Source organism: Apium graveolens, chromosome 8 (genome assembly GCF_009905375.1).
Source record: "Apium graveolens cultivar Ventura chromosome 8, ASM990537v1, whole genome shotgun sequence".
NCBI lineage: Eukaryota > Viridiplantae > Streptophyta > Magnoliopsida > Apiales > Apiaceae > Apium > Apium graveolens.
In genome coordinates this window covers 167,222,736-167,229,016 of record NC_133654.1, presented here as the reverse complement: position 1 = coordinate 167,229,016, position 6,281 = coordinate 167,222,736, and the positions used below count along the sequence as shown (strand labels likewise).

The 6,281-nt window shown below is 39.8% G+C and overlaps 1 non-coding gene across 1 annotated transcript; it reads left to right on the top strand.

Moving 5' to 3' along the window:
• Nucleotides 1–432: 432 nt before the first annotated feature.
• LOC141681056 (small nucleolar RNA R71) lies at nt 433–539 on the top strand. The gene has a single exon (XR_012558498.1). It is a non-coding gene; the product is annotated as a small nucleolar RNA R71 (small nucleolar RNA).
• Nucleotides 540–6,281: the final 5,742 nt, after the last annotated feature.

Genomic DNA, 6,281 nt, shown 5'->3' with positions numbered 1-6,281 from the left:
CCAGGAGGGTTGAATATCTTATTTCCAAACTGCTGGAACGGCTGTTGCATCGCATTCTGATTGTTGCTCCAGCTGAAGTTAGGATGATTCTAGTTGCCAGGATGATAAGTGTCTGGAACTGGTTGCTGCGATCTCTGATAAGGGGTTATCTGCTTAACACCATAGTTAGCTAGAGAATCGATCTTCATAGACAACGCCTTCAGTTGAGCAGTGATAGCCGTAGCTGTATCCACTTCAAGAACTCCTGCTACCTTGCCCTGTGGCAATCGCTGGGCTAGATACTGATATTCATTAGCAGCTATCAGTTCAATTAGATCATAAGCTTCCTCATAGCTTTTTGCCCATAATGCTCCGTCTGATGCTGCATCGAGCATGGGTCTGGACTGTGCTCCCAACCCAATATAAAAATAATTGATGATCATCCAATCAGGCATTCCATGATGAGGACACTTCCTAAGCATCTCCTTGTAGCGCTCCCAAGCTTCATATAAAGATTCTCCTGATTGCTGCGCAAATTGAGTAAGAGCATTCCGGATTGCAGCTGTCTTCGCCATAGGGAAGAATTTAGTAAGAAACTTCTGAGCAAGATCTTCCCAAGTAGTAATCGAACCAGCTGGTAGAGAGTGTAACCAGCTCTTAGCCTTGTCCCTCAGAGAGAATGGAAAAGTCTCAGCTTAATAGCATCTTCGAAAACACCATTGAACCTGAAGGTGTCGCAGATCTCTATGAAATCCCTAATGTGCGTATTGGGATCTTCTGTTGGAGAACCCCCAAACTGGACTGAATTCTGCACCCATTGAATTATGCCAGGCTTGATCTCAAAGGTATTAGATGTGATAGCTGGCCTGACAATGCTAGATTGAAAGTCATTGATCTTGGGTTGAGAAAAATCCATCAAGGCTTTCGTTCGTGCTGCTGGATCTCCCATTTTAATGAGTACCTGAAACATAAACAAATAAACCGTGAAAGTAAAAGAATCCAAGTCAGTGAACTTTAACGACCACTGATGACAAGCACATAAACTAAAAATTAACACCGAGTCCCCGGCAGCGGCGCCAAAAACTTGTTAGGGCGAAAACACGCGCTAATATTCACGCAAGTATACGCGTTCGCAAGTAGTACAAGATATAAATCAGATTCGTTCCCACATAGACTGGTTTAGGTTAAGTTCAATTTATGCACCTATGCAACAATGTATGGTTATCGCTCAATGCAAGACAAATAATAAATTGGGTTTTTATTAAACTAAGAGATAAAACTAAATAACATTAACTAAGAGAATTGAGGTTGAATTACTATATATGACAAACATGGGATCCTAACTTCATTACTACTTCATTCAATAGCCTTTTCGTTCTTAACCTTAGCATGTGATGGTGATGACACTAATCAGATAACACGAAACTGATAAACGCCAACTTTCGTTGCACGAGTACAAATCTACCAGACATCCACAAAAGAGATAGAAGCTGAATAGGCACCAATTATATTGAGACCCTATATGTCTATAGAATTTGACAACATAACGGTTTAAGCATAAGTTATTTATCTTGATTATACAGGGCAAGTAAAATGGTTAGAGTTACCTACGAATCATGCATACAATACATGAACCTATGCTAGCATGGCAAGTTCTAAACCTCTATATTCACTGTCGCTTCAATAGAGATTAACACGCTATCTTATATGTTAGCTACACACATAAGACGAATAAGCACAACCAATACTAGGATATCAATCAATCACCACATACCAAGATATCAAAATAAATTAATTATTGAAATCCATAAGTAAATCCGCTAGAACCCCATGACAACGATTAACCCATAATCGAACTCATCATCACCATGGGTTCCAATGAAAGCATGGTATAAAACAAGGTCTTAATAAACTGAATAATAATTAAAATATGAATAAACGAGATCTAGGTTCAACAAGAACGAAAATGAGCATCCAAAGTTACAACTAATTCAAAGAATCACAAGTTGAAAATAAGATCTTCTTTTTCGGAGTTGTTCTATGCTTCTAGGTCTTCTCCTTGGCATCCCAATCTTCCTGGATGATGAAAACCCTTTCTTTTAAGTATATATACGCCCCTAGTGGACCTGGACCCTTAAAATCGTCAAATTCCACTCAAAAAAAGCTTTTTCAGCGAAATCAGCGACCAGCTGCGCCCTGAGCGGCCGCTCAGCTCTCCTGAGCGGGCGCTCAGCTCCTGGGCGACAGAGCTGAGCGGCCGCTCAGCTACTGACTGGGAAAATTTATGATGAATCTTGTTTTGGCCATAACTTGAGTTCTACTCGTCAGAATTAGGCGATTCAACTGCCCACGCGAAACTAACGAGATTCTCTACAACTTGAAAATGGCCTTGGCTTCCAATTCTGATCACTTTTCATCATATTTCCTTTAAAAGCTTTTTTCTTCATATAACTGATACCTGAAATGCAATAACATAAAAACACATCAAAATACCAATAACTTGAGTCCAAAACACCAATTTAAGCTTGTAATAAAGCATTCCAAGTGGATATAAAATCCACTTATCAGCTAGTACCAGAGAAGTGTTCTGAACTTTCTCGAGATATTGTAGTGATTGATAGTCCTGTTTTATATTGCAAGTGCTTTGAAGCACTGAACCTTAAACCCTGATTCCAGTTATTGATCTTGAGCCGTAAACCTTATTCTTTCTAAACCATTGATTGTTGTGCACCCAGATACGACACTACTCCAAAAATACATACAAATTAAATATCAAACACTGAACCAGATTGCTTACACAACTCAAACCATTGTATCATATACTTTGAAAGGCCAAATCCTTGAAACATTATTTTCTTTGCTATCCAATTTTTTCATTACCCAGCATCCATGCTTTGAAATTACCATATTGATCCCTATGCAGATTGAAACCATTTTCATTATTAAACGTCCAATGTTGTTAATGATACTGTTTATTGTTTATTACTGCTTATTCTGTTATTATATTAGAATTGGATTGTTTTTATAAAATTGTGGACCAGATTCGTGGTCAGACCATATAATGGTCAAGTTAGGCCAATGTGTGCCTTGGATCCAGTAGTTAGAGTAGTGCTGTGTGCTTTGCTCGGGGTTAGTACGTGACTGATCAACAGCCTAACATTGGTTTTTAAAATGAAAATATAATATCCAATTCTAAATCATAATCTATTGTTCACTTGTTATCATAACCATATTCACCTGATGATCATTATTCTCAGTTTTGTCATTGTGATTTGCTGAGCTAGTTAGCTCATTTGTGCGATGTTGTTTATGTTTTTTTCCAGTTAAGAAGGAACCGGTTGGTACCCAGGATCCCCAGTCCAGCGCGAGAGCTAGGGGTTCAGGTTGAGCTAGTAGGCTTCCTTTTGGGATAATTTAAGTTTGTAAAAGTTGTAATAATGTTTAATACTCAGTTCTGAGTTGGAATAGTTGGGATTCGAATGTTTGTAATATAAGTAAGTGTGTTTGGCTTGTGTGCATACTTTAACCTGTTGTGGTCCGTGGTAGTTGGTAAGTAGGGTCACTGCATATTATTATTATTATTACCTTTATTATTGTTATAAGCAGGTTATAAATAGTATGGTGTGTGTGGACCCCAAACTTCTGACCCGGGTTTGGAGGGTGCCACAGGTTTGGTATCAGAGCTACAGGTTATAAGTCACTGACACAAGCCTAGGTTGACGGGAATGGGTAGAGGGTTAGGATTATAAGTAAGGAATAGAAAGATAGAACGTTGAGAGGTTGAATGCTACGGTATAGAATGTATTAGTATAATTCGCGTCATGGTACGAGATTCTTATATTGCGATATGATTTCAGATTGCAGCGATGGCCGACTCTTTTATCCCCGTATCAGCTGGTCACTCAGAGCCTTCAGTTGGAGTACCATTATCAGATCCACGTCCTGTTGTTCCACCAGCATTGGCTATTTTACCTCCACCGGTGTTGCAGCCCGTACCACTGCAGGCTATTCCACCCCCAGGCATGAGGCCACCTATTAGAGGACCTCCACCAGCTGATTCAGATTCCACTGGGCATTCAGTTGCGAGTGCCCCATTCCAGTCTACATTGCCCCCAGTTCCTTACTACCGGTATGAGGCTCTTCTATTAGAGCGTGATTCCTTGTTGGCCCAGATCAGAGAACTACATCATATCATTAGGACTACTGATGTTGATCGTGGTGTGAGGGAGCTTCGAGAGGAGATTCATGTGACACGGAGGGTTCTTGAGGCTAGGCTACATAGAGCTACACTACCTGGCAGAGGCCCTGATGCATTAATAGGATGGGCTATAGAGGTGATGGAGGACTTTGAGAGGCTGGAAGGACCAGAGTTTCCTTGGAGTTGAGTCAGAGATCCAGAGTTAGAGATGCTGATCAGTGTTGTTTTGGTTATGTACAGTAGTGTGTATCAGTAGACTTTTGGGTTGTATTTATAGACTAGCTATGCTGACTAGTGAGTAGGTTGTTGTACCCTTTTGCTTTTACTTCCGAAACGTCTTTACGCTTGTACTACCCAAAACTTTTGATCTATATATATCAGTACCTTTTCCTTTCCAGTACTGTCATTTATTTTATTGCACCTGTTTTATTTTACCTTATTTATTGTACCAGTTATACCCCTGTGATACCATGTATCCTGTTTTCCATAACTGTTTATATTCTGTAAAGAAGCATGTAATTTACTTAGTTCAATTGTTACAACCGTTTTCAAAAAGAGATATTTCTGTTTTACAAAACTTTTCTTTTATGCAAAAGATTTGATTTAAAAGCTAAATAAGTTGTTTGATTCTTTACAGAAAATGCCAGAAGAAATACCCGTACCAACACCCAGAATGAAGAAACCAACAACAATAACAACCAAGACGATACAAACCAGAATGCAAACCCAGGACCCATAGACCCAGCAATAGCCCAGATTCTCCAAATCTTGGCCCAACAAACAGTTCACCTGGCACAACAACAACAAAGACAGACCAATCCCCAGGTAACTTTTAAAACTTTTCAGGCGGTAAACCCACCAGAATTCAAGGGTTCCTTAGAGCCGATCGAAGCAAATGTTTGGTTAAAGGAAATAGAGAAGGCATTCACCTTAGTAAAAGTGAAAGAGGAGCAGAAGGTTGAGTTTGCAAGTTACTATTTAAAGAATGAGGCCACCTATTGGTGGGAGATGGTGAAGACATTGGAAGGTACATATGTTATTACTTGGGAGAGGTTTAAGGAATTGTTTTTAGAAAAGTATTTTCCTCAGTTTGTTCAGGATCAGATGGAGTTGAAATTTTTAGAATTAAAGCAAGGAAATATGTCGGTGGCAGATTATGATAGTAAGTTTGAGGAATTGTCCAGGTATGTGCCGTCGTATGTGGATACTGACAGGAAGAAGGCTAAGAGATTCCAGTAAGGTTTGAAGGCATGGATCAGAGGGAAGGTAGCCATTTTTGAACTGGATACCTATGCAGGAGTTGTACAGAAGGCTATGATCGCAGAGACAGAGAGTGAGATGTCACAGAAGGAGAAAGAAAGCAAGAAAAGGAAATTTGAAGGGAATGAAGGTCAATCACAACCAGGGAAGTTTCCAAATTTTAAGAAGGGCAAGTTTCAGCCAGGGAGGAATTTTAATTTTAAGAGACAGAATGCAGGCGACGGAGGCCAGGGCAACCGTCCAGTTAATGCGAATCAACCGAATCAGTTGAGGTTAACTTTTCCAGATTGTCAGGTATGTGGAAAGAAACATGGAGGAGTTTGTAATAAATTGAATGTAGTTTGTTTCAAGTGTAACCAGAAAGGGCACTATTCGAGGGAGTGTCGAGATCAGCCAGCAAGAGAGCAAGCAAGTAAGGATCAGCCTATCCAGAATCCCGCAGTGAAGGTTCCAGCCATTGGATTTACGTGCTTTAAATTTGGAAAGCCAGGACATATAGCAAGAGATTGCAAGACACCAGCCCCAGTCAGTAATGCATTGAGGATTATGGGATCTACCCCAGCAGTGAATGAGACTCCAAGGGCTAGAGTTTTTGACATGTCTGTGAAGGACGCTATCCAGGATACTGATGTCGTGGCAGGTACGCTTAATGTGAATTCTTTATGTGCCATAGTGTTAATAGATACAGGAGCAACTCGATCATCTGTTTCACAAGATTTTGTTAGTAAGTTAAATTGTCCAGTTGAGTATTTAAATGAAATAATGACTGTGGAATTAGCAAATCAAGAACGAGTATCTGTTAATCAAGTTTTTGGGAATTGTGAGATTGAGATTTCTGGTAGTA